Source organism: Danio rerio, chromosome 22, assembly GCF_049306965.1.
Source record: "Danio rerio strain Tuebingen ecotype United States chromosome 22, GRCz12tu, whole genome shotgun sequence".
Lineage (NCBI taxonomy): Eukaryota > Metazoa > Chordata > Actinopteri > Cypriniformes > Danionidae > Danio > Danio rerio.
In genome coordinates, this window is record NC_133197.1 from 29,970,150 (window position 1) to 29,990,702 (window position 20,553).

Sequence of the window (20,553 nt, forward strand, 5' to 3'; positions counted from 1 at the left end):
TAAATGTAGAAAGGCTTTAAACGTGATGAGAGCAATAGCTGGAAAAGAATGGGGAGCAGAAAGAATGGGATTAATGACAATATATCAAGCCATAATTAGATATTTATTAGATTACGGATGTATGATTTATGGAGCAGCTTCAGCAACTTTATTAAGTAGATTAGATAAATACAGTATAGAGCTCTTAGGATTTGTTTAGGTGCAGTAAGAACAACTTCAATTGATGCATTATTGGTGGAAGCAAATGAAATGCCATTAAATTTCCGTAGAATAAAGCTATCCATGGTATACTGGAAGTATATTAAAAGTTATGAGGGAGCTCATATTGCTAAGGAAATATTAGAAAGTTGTTGGGAGTATGTAAATAAAAAAAGGAAGAGGGTTGGGATGGAACACAAATCAATTGGCAGAAAAGTATCAAGTAGCAGATATAGAGTGTAGTATGTCTTCTAAAAGGGGAGAGATTCCAACATGGATATTTCCTGAGGTTAAAGTTGATCTGGAAATAATTGAAAAGTTGAGGGACTGGGAAGAGATGGGTGGGATAATTCCAAAAATTAAAAATCATGTACAAGAGAAGTTCTATGAAAGTTTACAAATATATACTGATGGATCAAAAGACCCAGTCACAGGAGTTTCAGGCATAGGTGTATACATTCCAAAATTAAAAATAGGAATTTCAAAAAGATTAATAGATAAGTTATCAATTTATTCTATAGAAACAACTGCAATAATAATAGGACTAACATGGGTGGAAGAAATATGCCCTGAGAAGGTATGTGTTCTGATTCAGCATCAGCATTATCATCTTTAATTACTTATAAATCAACCAGAAGATTTAATTTATGAAATATTCACAATTTTGAATCGTATACAAAAGAAAGGAGGGACAGTGGGGTTTTGCTGGATACCTGCGCATTAAGGAATATATGGAAATGAAATGGCTGATATACTGGCAACGGAAACATTGAAAAGTAATACATTAGATATTAGGGTTACCTTAGGAAAATGTGAAATTAAATCTATTATTAAAGAAAATATTAAGAAAGAATGGCAAGGAATCTGGGATAGAGATAAGAAGGGATGACATCTATATAAAATTAAAAAAATAGTAAAGACAGAAAGAAATGTGTATGAACAGAAAGGAAGAAGTTATATTAACTAGACTGAGGCTTGGACACACTGGATTAAAATCAACTATGTCAATACTAGGAGTTACAGAAAATGATTCATGTGATCATTGTGGAGTAAGAGAAACCGTAGAACATGTTGTGTTTGAATGCATTTAATATATACAAGAGAGGAGGGAATCAACAGAATATTTAAGCAATAATGGACATAAAGATAAAAACGTAGAATATACTTTAGGGATTTTAGGGTAGGATATTAATACAATATCTGAACAGGATTGAGCGAAAGACTATAATAAATAATTTGAATTAAAATGTATTAAGGACCCGGAGGGACTAAGACTGGAAGCAGGAGGAGCTGAACACGCAGTGCCAGCTGACAGCTGAGACCTGATGGAGAAATTTAGGTACGCATATTAGTATATATATATATATATATATATATATATATATATATATATATATATATATATATATATATATATATATATATATATATATTAGGGCTGTAACGATACACGATATAAAATCGAAATCGCGACACTCAGATCTACGATCCTGTGTCGCGGTGTGATAAGGGAGAATCGCGACACACCCCGTGACTACCTTTCCAATAATGTCACGCGTGCCTGCAAAAGTTGAACTAGTTGAAGAAGAACGTGAGGAAACACTTTTCTTCCGCTCCACTGCTCCGTTTAAGCCCTCACAATTAGCGTTTAACCGGGAGAGCTCGCACAGCCACAGAGCTCTTAGTAAGGGACCGTCTGAATGTGTCAGGAATATCAAAAACAAAACCAACTTAACCCCTCTTAACAACAGACAACGGCAGAAACATTGCCAGTGCTGTCAAAGCATTGTTGTTAATGTGGCTGCGCAGAGAGGGATGGGCGTTCACCAGATGCCCCGACTCCTCTGCAGAGGAAACTTTTCTGTAACCGTGCTGTGCGCTTTCTGTTTAACCCTTTGGGAGTTAACGTTACGTGCTGACTGACAGTGCGATGCGTGAGGCCAGGAAACAGGACGAAGCTTTCAGTTAAGATGAACACAGTTCCTATAGTTATACTTTATTTATAGATAAAGGTATATGACTGTATATAATAACTCTATCTTGCTGGAGTTTATAGCCGTTTCGCTTTACTTCAGGACGCATAATGCCGCTCTGAAGGTCTAATCGCTTAAGTTATCCAGAGCTGTATGAATGTACAAATATTGAATATCATAATATTATTAAATATTACAATTGTAACAACACAGACAGCAACACTTATGCACAATCGATACCCAGCTGATTCAGTCGTTTCATAAGAGGACCGCGCTTCTTCTCTTCTTTTTTCCTTGTCAACATAAAGGCAATGAGATGCGCCTTGTTTTCGGCTTACAAAGCATGTATGCACATTAATGCAATAGCATATTTAAACAACAAAACTGTTACAAAAAGTCTACATATGCGCGCGTGTTGTTGTCTTTTCATCACGCAGCACGCGCACTTGAACCGCGAGGGAGAGAGAGGAAACCATCAGGACATATTCTTTAAAATAATGATTTCGATTAAAATGTAAAAGGTTTTGTTATTATAATAATAACAGCGGGGCATTAAATAAATGCATATTTTCCATGAAGCGGGCAATTTGAGGAAGTCTGCGATTTTTATTTGACGAAAGAAAAAACATGATTGGAAAAAAACATCCTATGCCGGTTGTTAAAAAGAATCAGTCAGTATTTTCGTTTTGTAATATAAATTAATTATTTAAATGAAAATAATTTAGGGCAGTCCTATTTATTTTATTCATTTTATTTAGATTATTCTGCTCTTCTGTGCTAAACACTGCAGGTGCGTGAAGATGCTCTGTTGTTCTGTTCTGTTATTAATATGCTAGCATTTAAAAATAAATCAGTAGCCTATTTTCAAATGCAATATTTAATGTGTCAGACACAACATAGACACGTCAATTTGTTTAATATAAAATTAATAGTAATCTGACCATTTAACCGTTAATAACCGATTAATGTCTAAACATAATAATAACTCATCTCTTATAACTGATTTATTTTATCTTTGCCATGCTGACAGTAGATAATATTAGACTAGATATTCTTCAAGACACTTCTTTACAGCTTAAAGTGACATTTAAAGGCTTAACTAGGGTAATTAGGGTAACTAGGCAGGTTATGGTAATTAGGCTAGTTATTGTATAATGATGGTTTGTCCTGTAGACAGTCTGAAAAACAATTAGCTTAAGGGGCTAATAAATTTGACCTTAAAATGGTTCATAAAAAAACTGCTTTTATTCTAGCCAAAATAAAACAAATAAGATTTTTTTCAGAGGAAAAAATATTATCAGACAAACTATCAACATTTCTTAGCTCTGTTTAACATCATTTAGGAAATATTTTAAAAAGAAAAAAACAACAAAAGGGGGCTAATAACTCTGTATATTTATTTACAGTAATTTTTAAAATGTTTTTTATGGAAAATTATTCAGTTCATCAAGGCTATATTTATAAATGTAAAAAATGTTTACTTGTTAAATATTCATCAAAAATTTAAATAACTGCTTTGCTATTTTATGTAGTTTCAAATAAAATCATAACTCCAGACATTATTGATTTTATTACTATTACCATTAATAAATATAATAATAATTAATATTAGTGATTTCTGAAGCATCATGTGACTGGAGTGAGCTGAAATTTCATCTTTAAAATCACTGGAATAAATTAATAAATTAAATGATAAACTACTTTTGAACAGTTATTTTATGCAACATTTCACAATTTGTATTTATGATGAAATAATTGCAGCCTTGGTGAGCAGAAGGAGCTTAGTTTAACCTATTTAACAATCATACTGACCCCAAACTTTTGATCAGTTGTGTATAGAATATTTTATAAGCGAAAATGTGCACTAAAATATTAACAACCCACAGACATCGTCACCAAATACAAATCGAGGTCAGACTTTCTCATACAGAGCCTCATTTCAATTGTCAGGTTTTGTAGATATCTATCTATTGAATTAATCAATCTATTAAAGAAACGTTGGCTAGAATTCTGTATTTTAGGCTTAAATTATAGAGAGACATAGCAGATGAACCGAGACTGCATCAGATCGCGAAGCAGATCAATGTTGATTTTCTTTCAAGCTGTCAGTGCAGAAATGAACAAAACAACTGGCCTAACACAACATATTATATGATTAAAATATGGAAAAATTATCATATATTAACTTCAGTCAATTGTCCTAACAGATAAACCGAGATCAGGCTGGATAAACAGCTCTCGGTAATATTTCAGCATGCTTTTACTTTCGCATTTACCGGTAAGAATGACATTTGGCCCTGCTCATCATGCTCTCTTCATATAGCCGTATATATGGCTATTACACGATCATAATACATTGTAACATAGCCTGGTTCGTTAGTTCGTTGCATTGTTTTGTTTTCTCACTACAATCGATCCGCTCAATAGGGCAGAGACAGTCTCATTCAGGCGATCTCGCACTGATTGATTTGGCGCGGATGCCAGCGCAACTGCTGGATATATGCCAAAAAAAACGCGCTAACGGGGGAAACAAGACAGATTCCGAAACAAACGTCTATGTGTGAAAGCACCGTAAGGTTGTATTTGCACACAATTGACAGACAGTCGCAGCACGCAGCTCTGGCTCGATCTGGCAGGCAAGAAGGCAGCACTGGCCAGATCGGGCCAGTAAAATTCTGTACACTGGCCCGAGTGTCTCGCACGCTGGCCCCGGGCCATCGGGCAGTCCTTATTGTCGAGCCCTGCACTGTAAAATGCTAATGGTTTCTTTGGCCTTGTGTTTTCAAGGCCAGGTTTTTTTTTCCTTTGTTTTGTTCGTTTTTTGCATCTTCTTTTGGTTTTTCATCGGTGAGATGTTCTATCGACTATCTATCCAGTTGCTGGATGTGATCTGCTCTGGATTTTAATTAATTGAAGTGTGAACTCTTTTCTGGATATGGATTGTCTCAACTTCCATCGGTGCGTGTCTAATTGTGGAGTTGGACTGGCGAGCCTCCGATTTTTCTCTGGAAAAATTCCTCGACCTGTTAATGAGCCAGACTTTGACACTTGGCGTGCCAGTGTTGATCTCCTACTGACAGATCCTTCTATATCTGACTTAAATCGAGCCAGAAAAATCATAGACAGTCTGCTTCCCCCTGCTGCAGATATTGTTAAACATGTCTCACCTAACAGTTTACCTGCAGTATATCTGGAATTGCTGGAGTCTGTATATGGCTCTGTAGAAGACAGAGATGAGTTATTAGCCAGATTTATGAATAGCTTCCAAAACAATGGTGAGAAACCTTCAACTTACCTGCACAGATTACAAGTTCTCTTAAGCACAGCTATTCGACGAGGTGGGGTTTTTGAAGAAGAGAGAAACCTATATGTAGCATGAAATTAGCTCATTTTATGAATATTAATAATCAACAATAACTGTTTATTCTTAATTATTAATATTCCGGCTTAAGCTTCAGTCAGTTTGGTCAAACAAACCTATGATTGTAAATGATCATGCTCGCGCGACCGAGCGGATTCCCAGATTATGAATATTAATTATCAACAATAATGAATTATTATTAATCATTAATATTCCGGATCAATTTATTGTTAATTTGACCAAACGAACACAAGCAGAGCCGCCGCTCTTCCGAGCGGACACGGTAATTTATTCATTTAGAAAAAGGGAATTTAATTGCTACTTCTTGTGAAGTAGATTAATCATTCAAAAGTTTTAAACAACTTATAATAGCTAGGCAGGGAAATCTGTATTTCAGTGACGTTTTCTCGTGAGGCAAACAATACAATTCATTTGATTATAATGGAATTTATTGACTAGTCAGACGTAACGAACAAACAAACGCACAAACATACATTTAACACAGAACAAAGGTAAACCACGCGGAGATATCGGGTCTATAGAACGTGTAACAACAAAGAGAAATAGTAAAGCTAGGAGATAGAGATTTCAGATAAAAGAGTGACAAAACTTTCAGTTCCACCCGCACCATTAAGGACCACCAAGGTTATAAAAAACACCTTTTTGATAAAAGGGGCACAGCTTAATCGCATAACTAAAATCACCTGGTTTTTCATGTCTGGGGGTCTCTTTTATGCGTCTCTCTTCCGTCGTGATGAAAACTACTCTTGATGTCCTTTGATGCGTGGAGTTTGTAATGCAGTTCGGACGAACACGATCGCAAACTTTAAACTGAATTTACTTTGCCGGAAAATAAAGAAAACGTGGCGGGAAAGTCCATGCGGCTGTGAAGAGCCGTGTGGCCCTTAAAGGGACCACCGTCAATGATGTTCCTTTTTGGGACGTTCTCTTTCTGCCCAGATGTTTGGGAGGAAGTGTGCTTATACCTGCGGGTCACGTGACAACCCGTACAGCATTCTGACCAATGATTTCAGGGGAAAGTTTGCGCGCGAACCTTCCTTTGTCTCTGGGCTGCGCGTATGCAAATTTGAGCGCCCGCCTAAAGCATGCGGACAGGCATTTAATACAGGGCTTTAAAGAATAAAGCAATGCGAGTTATGGTCTCGATCTATGCATCATGTGTTATAAAATGTCGAGGGCATTCTATTGACACCAAACACTCTACAAGTACACCAACATTAAAAGGTACATTCACATAGTTCCCATATCCTTACATCATTGATGCTTTTAAAAAGGCCTAAAAGTACGAATGTGTATAGTCTATATCAGGGATTGTACACATTACAAAAGTTAAATGAAATTAAACAAGAGATTTGGGTTCTAAATGTCTTTGTTTAATTTTGAGGAATGTCTTGTCTGTAAGCAGAACGTTGACTAAAGAGTTTTTTTTTTCTTTCTTATCTTATCTGTCATGTTCTTTTGAAGTAGGCAGAGAGTGGTTCTGTGAAGTCTCCCAGACTTGTTAACATGTCACCACGGATTACTAAGCCAGACTTTTCGTCGCCAAGTGATTTTATTGTCCTGGCAATTCACCCAGATTGTTTTCTGGAATGTTAAATGGAATGTTTATCTCCAGAATGCAGGTTACAATATGTTACAGTCCCCCTCTTCCCAAACAACGTTGTTCGGAGAAAACCCGGTTGGTTGGGATCTAACTTAACTTGTTGGTTGGGCAGGAAGTGAGGGCCCCTCGATGTCCGTTCCTGAGTCAGCTGGACGGAGTTTCATTTCAATCAACGTGGGTGCAGCTCCTTGGCGTTCCTTTCCTTTCCCAGCTTTCCGCTGAAAGGCTCGTGGGAGTATGGCGGTGCACTTGTTCACTGGTGCTTGCATCTTATTGAATGGCGAGGCCCTTGTTAATGTGTGCTTCCCTGTTGTCGTGAGGCACGGAGTGGTAGTTGTTCCGCAGTTTTCCAGAGATGAGTGATAGAGGAGTATAGTTGTGAGGTTGCAGTGGTCTTCTGGTGAGACTGAGGTACAGGATCGTGGCTGTATCCTGTGTAGGAAAGGAAGAGAGAGAGAGAGAGAGAGGGAACAGGGGAGAGAGTAGGTGGTGTCTGTGATGACTGTGCTTGGCTGGGCATTCCACTGTGACACCGGTTGCAGGGTCTCTACCCCCTTTCCTGGCTTGTGACCCAGTGTTTGTTACTCTGGTTGTGATACGTAGGTTTGAGGGTTGGCTGCTATGCAGCTGAGCGTATACAACCAGGAGTCTTTGCCCTTCCTGTGTGATGTTGGTAGTGCAGGGTGGGTGCCTCTGTCCAAGTTGTTTACATCATCAGAAGATATGCCATGGTCTGGGCTGTGTCGTCGGTGCTGAGAGACACTCTACCCATTTGGTGTACTGGCATATGAGTTCAAGGGGAAGAGAAAGCGAAGGAGAGGAAAACACAAAAAAAAATTGTTGCTCCTTGTGAGCCCATGGAAGTGTCTCGCCCGATCCATCTGGGTGTCTGATCATGAGAGGATGGTTTCTCTGTTGCTGTGGTGCTCGGTGAATCAGCGCCCTGGGCATGTTTTGCTGTGTGCAGGGTCAGTACATTAGCATTACCCCCCTCTGGCTCTGAGGCAGCACGAACTGTGGTGTCGTGGGGTCTTCAGGGACAACCCAAAAGGGATTCATACGCACCTGTTTTTTTTTTTGAAGATGTAGGAGGTGTTGAGTGACATCTGTGTTGAGGCTGAGGTCAGACAGAAGGATCGGGTGGTAGGTGGGGTGAGTGGTGGAAAACCAACAAAACAAGAGACAAAGTAAAAGTAAAAAAATAAAACAGGTCTGACGTAAGGAGTCAGATGCCTACGTGGTCGCAATGTCGTTTGCGACATTTGTCGGGCTGGTGAGATTGGATGTGGCAGCTAGGCTAGGCAGGGTTGTTGGCTGCCGGTTACAGCTGCCAGATCTCAGGGTTTTGGTTGGGTGGTGACCATGGTCCACCGTGTGATGCACCTTCTTGGTAAGGGCATCGGTCCAGTCATTCAGGTCCTTGTCAGTGCCTGAAAGTTTGAACTGTTCTTATCTTCTTCTGTAGACGACCATGATGTGGTTGTCAGTGTTGTGGTCGCCTACTTGGGAAGAAGAAAAAGTGTTGACGTTTCACGGGCTTGTGGTGGGCAGTTCTGAAGCTTTTTGTTTCCCCCCTGGGAGGTGGAACGTGAAACAGAGTCTAGCAAGTTGGAGTCTGCAGCTAAGTGCACTCTGATGTCATGGGCTGCTGTGCTTTGAAGGGTTGCAGTGTTGACTGCCATTTCTCCATACTGCGATGTTTGTGGGAGCATCCATCGACACGGGCTGTGGGCATACCTTGGCACGCATTCTCATCCCAGTCCTTGGAGTACTTGAATGACAGGTTGGCAGAGGTGGCTGGGGTTCCTCCTCTACGGCGTTGCCCCTGGTCTGTCAGTTGTACAGTCTTAGTAAACAGCTAGGCTGTTACCCAGCGTTGATTTGTGGCTTAAGGTGTAACGCGTGTCAATACAGTGACCCTAGGGGGCCATCGGCCGCATGGCCGTACTGGCATTAGTCTTTATGCCATCCCGGATGTGCTGACTGTTCAGTAACATGACAGGTTGGTGGCAGGTGTCTATGATGGTTTTTGTGCTCCAAAGAAGTTGGAGAATAGTTGTTGAAATAGCACCCACCGTGCAGAGTGATGTTGTTACACAGTCTTAGTATTTGCCTTCTGGCGCAAGGAGTGTCTTACTTGCATATGCCCAGACGTTGTCTCACTTCAATCGTGGCCAGCTGTTGACCTTCCGTCAAACAGAAGGACAGCCCTTTTTGACAGGGTGGTCACGGGTCGAAAAGTCTTTGAACAGTTCTTAATGATGTGTCTGGAGTTGTTGCACCCCCTTAGGGAGCCGCTCAGTTCAGAGACCTTGCTAGGCGGTAGTCTTTGCGCTAGCCACAGTCAACTGTTGTAGGCCATGGTCTATCTCCTTTGAGTGGCCAGACACGGTGGTACTGAGGTGGATTTTGTGCTCTTTGGAGTGTGAAGTTAATCTATATATTCAGGTTATATGTGTATAATCTGCTTGTAGACTTGCATACCATTAAAACAATTGGACATGGGAAATGGCTTGAGGAAACAACTAGGGGTCATAAAAGAAGGGATGAAAAGAGAGTGGTAAAAGAGCCTGAGGTGTCTCAGGAAACAGATGTCAGAGGTGGAATTTGGGGTTAGGGGAGGGATCTTGTGTAATATATGGAGAACAAAGGAAAACAACGGATGTAAAAGGGTATTTAAATAAGCCAAGAACAGGAGTGAGGCAGAATTTTTCAGACAGAGATGCTACTGGGGGTCTCCTGAAAGTTCTCCTTTGTTGTCGACAATAAAGTATATTCTTCTGATATTCATAACCTCCAGACTGAGTTTGATTTAGTAAGAGAATAACCAAGAAAACCACTACATTTGGCGTCCCTCTGGGTGGGCTGGAAAGGAGCAGGACTGGTGTTACTGTGCATGCTGGACTGGAGAGAAAACACAAATATGTGGCCACAATAAAAAACGGTAAGCGATTTTATGCTTATTAGTTTGTGTTTTTTCTGCCAGGACCTGCTTGTACAGGTAAATACACTTGAACTGTTTCTCCAGCTTTAAAGAATTAAAAGTAAATGTAAAAAAGATATTAAAGAAAAAAGGGGTTTTGAATGACAGAAGAAAAAGAATTTGCATGCAAATGATCTGTGTTTTCCTAAGAGGGCCTTGATGGATAGGATAAACATTAACTAGTAACTGTTACTCAGATTTGGGAAATTATTAATGATATAAGATATGCATAGAGCATTTATTGGTTTTAAGAGAGAGTCTTCAATGTGTGGTGACAGTTAAAAGATTAAAGCAGAGTAAGGTATGCAAATGATCTGTGTTTTCCTAAGTGGGCCTTGATGGATAGGATAAACAATCACTAGTAACTGTTACCCAGATTTGGGAAATTAATAATGATGTAAGATTTGCATAGAGCATTTATAAGTTTTAAGAGAGAGTCCTTAATGTGTGGTAACAGTTAAGAGATTAAAGCAGATTAAAGTAGAGAGATGCGCGCTAAGACCTACGATACCGCTTTGTTTGAGGAGATAAACAAAGGGCTGCATGGGTAGGCGAAAGCCTGTGGTTACCGCTCTAAGGTTAGAGGGCTGCTCGGACAGGTCACTCAAGAGGAGTGTAGTGTAGAGAATTTATTTAATTGAAGTGTTTGTGTATTTGCTGCTTTAGATTGTGGCAAAATAGTCCACATTGGTGGGCAGAGAAGACTGCCTTCCTCCTCCTTGAATGGAATGAGGATGGGGGGATGCAGCTCCTGTTACACTGAGTGGAGGAGAGGAGTGAATGAGAAGAGGAAAAGTAATAAGATTAGAAGTGTGAATGTGTTTAAAAGTATGTTTTCAATAAGGAGTAGGTTAAAATAATGATTATAGTATATTATAATATAAAAGGAGGGCTGCATATGTGTGGTGTGATTTAAAGAACAATAGGAATAGTGATTGATGCAGTTTAAGAGAAGAGATTATGATATAAAGAGAGGAGTCTCTTAAATCAAAACTAATGGAACATGTTGCATTTGAAAGACACAGAGTAAAAGGCAGAATAATATAATAGTTAAACATTTTTCTGAAATTATCTTTGTGTTTTAAGTTTGAATATGTTAAAAAAAGAACAATAGGCAGAGTGAACTGAAATTCCTGACATAGCAATGAGTGAAAGACAGTCTGCTCCAGGATGGGGGTAAGAGAGAGATTTATGGTGTGCATGTGTGAACAATAGATTGCCTATTTACAGCACTAGGGAAACAGAGAAGAGGAGAGTTAATGAGAGGAGATCAAACTATAGATAAAATAATGACAGACTTTAACATAATTTGGATAGAATATAAGTTATTAATGAATAGACAAATTATAAAGTAGTATAGTAAGATAAATGAAATGAGAAAGTACTAATAATAGAGTTATATTATATAGAAAAGAGTTTGAAACTTTACTAATGAAAAAGAATAAATGAAGCCATAGTGATCAATATATATAGAGATAAAGGAAGTATGGAGTAAAAGAATGTATTAAATAAACAAATAGATTTACTAAATAAGTATGGATAAATAACATATAAGTTAGTTCTTTGATTGAGAATAAGAAAGAAAAAGAAAACTTGAAAAATTAATATTGATTAACTGAAGATTTAATTAGAAAATGTGTAAGCTTTAAAATGTATAAGAAATGTATAAGAAAACCAAAGAGCTAAAAGCTCAAATTACGGAAAGGAAAAAGAATAAAATAGAAATAGAAAAAATAAGTCCACTGTTTCATAGAAAAAATTAGATGTTTAAAAAATACTTACAATATAGGCACATTGAACAGATAAGATAAAAAGTAAAAAAGCAGTAACAATTTGAAGAAATAATTGACTTTAGAGAATTTGTTTGTATTTAGGGGCAATAAAAATGTCTTTCTCAAAGTCAGCTATATCATTTATTTGTAGTAAAGTACAGTGATTCAGATGAAAATCATAGAAGCTAGGTAAATGTTAAAGAATGTGTTAGAGTGAGTTGAAAATAAATTTTAAAGTTTATGCAGTAAGAAGCTAAATTGATAATTATGCATTGCACTTCAAAAATGAAAAATGCTTTTAGTAAATAAATAGGTGAATTTAATTAATAATATGAACCCTGAGCTATAGCAGTAATGATTTTGAATGGTTATATCAGATATTGGGCCACCATGTAATACTACTGAATTAAAACAAGTATGGAAAAACAGATATGGAAATAAAAAATGCAATACTAAAATACGTGGCAGAGAAAATAAAAGATAAGATAATGACAAATGGCAAACAGAAGAAACATTTAATGCAAGTAGTGAGAAAATAGAAACTGAGTATGGAAAATGTTAGGGAAAGTAAAATTCGATGTAAAAATGACCGGTTAGTAGAGAAACACTAGCATAGATGAGGAGAAATGTAAAGTGAAACACAATCTGGAGCTAAAGAAATTTATTAGAATAACACTAAAGAAACAGAAAATTAAACATATTTACATATGATAAAATGAATGTGAATTAGAGAAAATAAACTGTTAAAACCGTAAGGGAAGAAAATAGATGAGAGGAGTCTCCATTTGATGGAGAAAAAATGGGAAAGAAGGAAAGACTTTTATGAGCTAAATTCCATATATTAATTAAGAGGACATAGGGATGGACTTTGGGGGACTGTGGTCTCTTACCTACTAGACATCTCTGAGTGCACTGGCAAATGGAAAAGGTGTTTGAAAAACACAATGGACAAACTGTTGGCTGTGGACATTTGTGAAAGCAGTGAAGCAGGCACTGCATGCCCAGGAATTACTGAGGACTGGAAAGGCTACTTATGTTCAGAGACACTAAAAAGAGGCAAACAAGCTAATGCAAAGAGAAAAAGCGCTCCACCAGAACTTTACAACAGCTCAATGAAAGAAGCCAGCACTAAGAGAGAAGGGGGAAACACTGTGCCCTGATATGGACACCACAGAAAAGACTACACCAATCTATGAACCAGTTGTCTTCTCAGGGTGTGAGGAGGGGGAGTCTGGCAGTCCATCTCAAAGCAGTCGACCTATAGTCCAAATTGAGAACAATGTGACCACTCAGAGGGCAAAATAAGAGCAAAAGTGTAGCTACCCATTCTTGTATCAAATCAGACTCCTATCAATATAATAAAAAGAAAAGTATCATGTAAACTGTAAGAAAAGTCTTAGATGATAATGTACGATGAAACTTTAAATGTGTTATGTTGAAATAATAAATTATGAAGAATGTTAAATTATTTTGGTTCATTTTCATAGGTTAATTCATAGAGATTATTGAACATAGGAGGACAAATTATAATGCATGGTGGTGACTAATGAAAGAAAAAGAGACAGCTTTTATAACACAAAAAATAATTTGGGTTAGAAGTTGATGGAATTAAATATTTAAGTTAAAAATTAGGGAAAACTTATTTTGAGTAAACTAAACCAAGATTTGAGAGAAAAATTAAGACAGAAAAGTGATTTATACTTGAAGGGAATGAAAAAAAAAAAAAAAGTGAAATGAACTCAGTACTGAATAGGTCAAAAAGTAACTATTCTAAATGTATTAAAAGAATACTTGAAAGAGAAAAGTGTTTAAAAACAGAAAATAGGTTGTTTTACATATGTGAAGAAATAATTAAAAGCAAAAAGGATTAAGGACTAAAGATGAATAATCAGATCAGATAGAGAGGAACCTATAAAGAAATCCAGGGATTTTTCAGTCAACTTGTAGAAAATTACAACAAAAGTTTATGAATAACCAGTTTGATGTGAGAACAGGAAGGAATTAGGAGCTGAAAATGCTGAAAAGTGAAAAATGTTAATTAATAGAAAATGCAAAATAAGAAATGGCTCAGAAATAAGAAATTACTTAGGTGTCAAATTTTAATAATGATTAACAGTTCAGGACATTAAGGGAAAACAAAATTAGCCAGCATAGGGAGGATTAATTAAAATTAAACCAGATGCAGGTCTGTTATATGCTGGAATAGGCATTATTGAAACTTTTGAGAACATAGCAATAATAGAAACATTTAGATATGTTATGGCATTTCTAAGTAAAGTCAATTTCAATTCGGTTGTGATGGTGTAGGTGACTGATGAAATGGATTCTATTTGAATTTGATTTGAATTTAAATTTTGATTATGACATTAGTCAAAACAGGCAAAAGTAAATGTTGTAAAGTTTATGATTTAAGAACAGTCAGTGATAGAGAATTTCTTAGCAGAGGTTCCTAACACGCACTGTACTTAAATTTGTTAGTTTGGATGCCAAAAATGTTAAAGTAGTTAATTGATTTCTGTTTAGGTAATTATCAGAGGAGGGTAGACACTTGGTTACACTTAAAGTAAATAGGCTGTTATACATACATTAGAATGCATAAAAGGATTTAGAATATTTCGTGATGGATATTGTAACGTGTAGGATTTAGTTATCTGCAGGTACATCTAGCTCAAGCTAAGTAAAAGACAGAAATAAATTTTTTTAGGGATGATTGGTTTAGTGTTAACAAGATTCTGTATCTATTCCAGATGCAATAATAACTGATAAGATGAAAAATAAGAAAATAGATTTTTCATTAAAGAAAATAGGGTAGCAGGTCTAACAATAGTATAGAGTCACAACCTTAATTAGATTATAGTACAAATAAACAACGTACTAGTCTTTATGAATATAGCATCAAAGGGAAGCAAAAAAGATAGGTATGATTTTTGTAATAGGAAGTACAGATTGTTGATACAACAGCATTTCTAGATATTGTCATTGGTGATGTACATGGATTTAATTAAGGGTGAAGTGATAAGGAAAATTAAGCAGCAAGCAAAATGATTTGAAAAAAGTGATCGCCTTTTTGAATGCAGTGATTAGTGAATTGTTGTACACATGTGACATCTGTGCAAAGTAGAATGTGAGTAAAAGATCAGCAATAGGTCTAATGGATTATTCAAGAACTTCATTGTAGATGTTGTGAAATGATAAAATTAGCTTAGGGCAAGAGATACAAGTTTTTGGGCATGACAGTTGTGGTAGATGAGTGAAGGTAATTCCATCAGCAGAGCATGGAAGAAGAAACAGTTACTATATGTAAGACAAGAGAAGTAAGTCTCCTATTTGGAATACCTTCAGAAATAAATTTAATGTGTCTGCATTTAAAAATAAATTAGAGTAATTAAAGTCAATTAAAGTGAATAAAGGTAATTAAGTAGATAAATAAGTGGGTATGTGATTCAGTGAATAGATAAGTAAATGTATTGATAAAGTATTGGAAATTGAAAAAAAAAATTAAGCAATTACACATAATTGTAAGGAATAATTGAAAGAGCTAAAGATGATTCATCAAGGCCTAGTTTAACAAGATGTGTTAAAATACTATACTTTTTGCATTAATGATTGCATGAAAACTAACAGAAACAAGCAACTAACATTGCATGAAATACTATTGGGTCGACCCTTGCATGTAATCTCCTATTTAACCTTGTGGAATGTTTGGAGAACATTTATAATGCATTGGAAAGAAGTTTGGTCTTTTATGAGGAAACTAACTGCCATGTGCAAAGCAATATCTGTACAGGAAACCAGAAAGGACCAGAAGCAGGAGATTAATCTGGTGATCGAGTATATCTGAGGTGTTCTGGAGAGAGTGGAGTGAAATCAGGAGAAATGGACCTTATGCCAAGGTTACCAAAGGGGATGCCATCAACTGGATACCATCTGGACCACAGCACAAGACAGCCAAAGGAAAAAGCTCCAGCAAGAGAAAGCTAACGGGAAACAGAGGAGGCAGAAAATCCCAAAGCTCAAACCAACGAATTGCAAAGTGTGGCAGAAGCAGTTCATCAGAACAGTTAAAAGAGTAATTCTGATTATATACCTGAGTGAGAAATACTGAAGGTGCCACAAATTCAAGTGATGATAATCACCACAACTTCAGGTTATAGACTCTCAACATAAAGTCTTTAGCAACACTTTTTAAGGCTAGAACGAAACAGAATGCTCGCAAGTATGTGCCAGATTTAGGTTCAAAAAGATGAACTAGTGCTAAAAATTTTTATAGTTTAGATAAAGAAGAGGATGATGAAGAGGATCCATGCCTTGGGTGTTAAGTGCTAGTAACCTCTACCCCAAAACGGCGGCTCTCTACGATACGCAAAGTATCTGGGCTGAAGATCAACGTACTCTACGGATTATGTGTGTGGATGTTAGATTAGAATATTGTGTTGTGACCTTAGATTGGGAGATTGTGCATGTTTATGTTTTGTTTTAGTTTTATTCTTTACTGTATGTTAAATAATCATGACCCCCAGAAGCAAATAGATAACTAATTGTATGCTTAAAATACTACTTTTTATGATATCAACAAAATAGAATCAAGTCTTTTACTGTGTCCTCGTCAGAACAGGACACAGAGGTTTGGCGTGATTTTATTCCAAAGTGCAATTACATGATTTGGTCATTTGTAATAATACTGTGACATATATTTGTCATTAGGTAGTATAACTGAGGGCTAGGTCATGGAGTTGCACTATGGGCCAAAAGCAAGATTATTAAGACTTAAAGTCTTAAGAGGAGGGATTATATGAGGTGGATTTTGTGCTCTTTGGAGTGTGAAGTTAATCTATATATTCAGGTTATATGTGTATAATCTGCTTGTAGACTTGCATACCATTAAAACAATTGGACATGGGAAATGGCTTGAGGAAACAACTAGGGGTCATAAAAGAAGGGATGAAAAGAGAGTGGTAAAAGAGCCTGAGGTGTCTCAGGAAACAGATGTCAGAGGTGGAATTTGGGGTTAGGGGAGGGATCTTGTGTAATATATGGAGAACAAAGGAAAACAACGGATGTAAAAGGGTATTTAAATAAGCCAAGAACAGGAGTGAGGCAGAATTTTTCAGACAGAGATGCTACTGGGGGTCTCCTGAAAGTTCTCCTTTGTTGTCGACAATAAAGTATATTCTTCTGATATTCATAACCTCCAGACTGAGTTTGATTTAGTAAGAGAATAACCAAGAAAACCACTACAGTACTTTCGTGAAGGATGTCATCAACGTAGATGAGGTTGCCTCTACATAAGCATCGGCATATGCTTTGTTCAGGAGGGTGTTGCTTTCGGCTGGTGAGTTGGCCTAGCCGACGGGGCAACTCATGATCGTTTAGTGTCTGTTGTTCAAGGTGAAAGCTAGCTTATGCTGGTCATTTGGATGTACAGGTATTGTCCAGAAGGCGGGGACCACATCAAGCGTTGAGGAGATGGTTGGTCCTTGAATTCTGGGCACTTCCTGTTCCAGTGGTGTCGTTGGCCCTCGTGACAATGGCATTTGCTGATTTAGCTTTCTATGGTCAGGCACCCTTCGACCCTGGGCTTGAGGACGGGCCAGATGGGTGCCGAGCAGGTTTTGTTGCGTAGCCCGATGTCCTTTTTCCAGCATGGAGTTGGATATTTCCATGTGAAGGTCAGTGGGACTTGCAGTCTAAAGAGTCTTTAGTGAGGGCACCGTGGTAGTTATACAGGATGTGCTGACGTTTGTCGGTTGGCCTCATCCTGCGTGGCCTCAGCATGTCTGTTCTGTTGAGGAAAGTGCCCTGTCTTCATCCATGTTAGTGATGGGGTGACGAGTGGCTGGGCACACGGCAAGGAGTTAGTCCTCTGTGAGCTCACTTCTGCCTACCGGTTCTTTGTTTACTGGTAAGACAGATGTGAGTGTGGCGAGCTGGAATGGAACAGTATAGTCTGTGTTTTCTAAGCTCCCCTCTGGTGTCGTTGCATGTAGGGTGAGGCCACTAATTGGCCCAAGAGTTCAAAGTCATGGAACTCGTAGCTGACCAATCGTCCCAGTAGGTAGTCTTTGGGGATTTTTATGTCAGTTGCCATGCAGCTATTACACAAGACATATACTGTTCATGAGGACAGTTCAATTTAGTGTATGGCTTCCAGGTTGAGGCCCAGTTTTATGCCTTCTGTTGTTGGTTGGAAGAAAAACCCAAGGTGTGGTTTAGAGTTCGGCCTTTCATATGGAGAGCCATATAGAGTACCTGTTTGTATAGGCAGGCACCACAGAGTCTTGTTTGATGATGACAGAGCAGGCCTCTGGCATGGTCTGGCCTGAGTGGGGCTTCTTGAGGGTGATAGCCATCGTTGTTGGCTGTGAGAAGTGTGGGTGCCTATCACCGGTCGTTAAAGGTGTCTATATATATGCCTGAAGATGTATCAGGCTATTAGCTCTGATGTAAACATCGTGCGGCGGGGCCGTGAGAGTTAGGACGGGATGGGTCAACCATCCGCCGTTCCGATTCAAGTTCAATGTGCAAATGTTGTTGGCAGTTGTCATGTGTGAGAGTTCAGCATTTGGACAGTAGTGTGTATGCTTGTTAGTTGAACACAGGTCTGGGGGTGTGTTCAGGCGGAGTGTCGCACAGTGCGAGGCTGATGGCTGCTGGGTTGTCTGCTCACAGTGCAAGTACAGTGTCATTCACAGTCCGGTTATTCAACATTAAGCCCTTTGAGGCCTGGGGCAGCAAGCGTTGGGGTTGCTAGCTGGTTTGAAGGCTGCAGAGTAGCGACCTTGACCCCCTCTATGTTGTTGAATTTGGGTTCTCGCGGGTTCCAGCAGTTTCCAGCGACCTCGGTGACCTGACAGTCTGTTGGGGTGGACCTGACGGCTGTGAGAGAGTTCTCGCACTTGGGCCCAGATTTTAAAGTGGTTCAAAGTTTAAAAGAGGTTCACACATATGCAGCGGATTTTTACCATTCAGCAGCAGGTATGTGCCCATTGGCGACGGGTACACGGGGTGCACTGCAGTCATGGGGACAGTAGTTACTTGAATGGGAGCGATGTATGTGAGTTGAACCTTAGTTTTGCAGTATGATTTGCACCATCAGCCTGCCTGGTTGGCATTTAAGTGTTCGTTTTAGTCTCTGAGCTCTTGCTTTGAGTTACTCAAACAGGAAAAATGACATTATTGTGAGGTCTGCTCCCGTGCTGACGCGCGTTTTTCATCTTTCTTTCATCTCCACGGTTACAGCCAAGTAGCGCGTTGTTGCCACGCCATTTTGTTCAGGTTCCCTAAGAGTTGAAATGCAGGGGCCTGAGCAGTTGTTCGTAGGCAGGTGTGGCTGGTTGGTGGGCTGTGGCTCGGGAGGTAAACAGACAACCAGACCAGTGTTTCCTGGTACCTGAGGTTGCAAGCATGGTTGCACTGGCTGCTTCTTGGGGGAAGCGTGATGCTGCAGTTAGGTACACAGTCTTTAGCTTGTGTTGGACTCGCAGTACTCTGCGGGGATGGAGCAGAAAGCAGGTGTTCAGGGGGGTAAATGGTTTTGGACCCCCCCTCTAGTCATAAGGAGCCTGGCTTGACTTCCTGTAGGGCCTCTTCAAGCTTTTTAGCAGTTCTGCTGCTCATGACGCCACTGGGTCGTTGTTTGGTGTCAGGTTTTCACCTTTGGCTTTCTCTGGCGTGTAACTAGCTGGATGCTGGTTGCTTGAGCTCCTAGCTACTGCAGGTTGTTCATTCCTTGGTTGCTGTTAGGCTCCTTTTGGGCTGCTTGTGGTGAGTGGTTTGTCCCAGTGTGTCTCTGAGCATCCTGTCTGGTGTTGGGACATGCGCCTTCCTGGCGGTGCTGTCCTCTGCTGGCGGAGAAAGGCTTTAACTCACTGTTAGGAAGTCTTGTGGCTGGGAAACAGTAACGTGCCTTTTAAAGTCAGCTCCGGATGAGATTCTGAGACAGGGTAGCTCGTAGGTGTTTGATAGTCTTTCAAAGCAGTCTTTGTTTTGAACAGATTTTATGAGCTAAACTCTGCCGCTGTTGGGTGGTCAGGGCGTGGGGGCAGGGCACTGCCCGTGTGCGGACTCACCACAGAAAGCAGGCTTTTGAGAGAGAGAGGATCTGGAAGGTGAACTCCTCCTCCGTCCGTGGCTCATTTCCTGTCTCGAAGTAGGGTTGGTGTAGTCGACTGCAGTATGCTTGTGAGGTCTCTTGGCTGTTCTGAGACCCATGGCGACAATCAGTCCTTACTCTGACACGGGGTCAGGTAAAACACTCTAGTAAGAGCTCTTGCATCGGCTCGTAATCTGCTTTGATGGCACGGCGCTATTGATTCAGGAAACTTCTTGCCTCACGGCTCGAAGTAATTCTTAGCAGATACAGTTTGTCACAGAGAGTGGAACTTGGCCTCTGTGTAAAAGTGTAAAAGTCAATGTCTTAAAATTAGGAGTGCGTGTCGTCGCCTTCAGCAAGGTTTGGGGTGAAAGTTGGCATTTCCCTGGCCAGCTGGTTCAAAGTCTTTGGCTGACAGATGGTGTCTGTCGTGGGGGACCCCATTGGAAGGAGTCCTGGCCCTGTGTTGCTGATGGGCGTTGCTGGAATGCTGGCTGGCGGGGTGGTATGAGTTGGATTCACCCCCCTCTGCTGGTCTATCCAGTCTTGG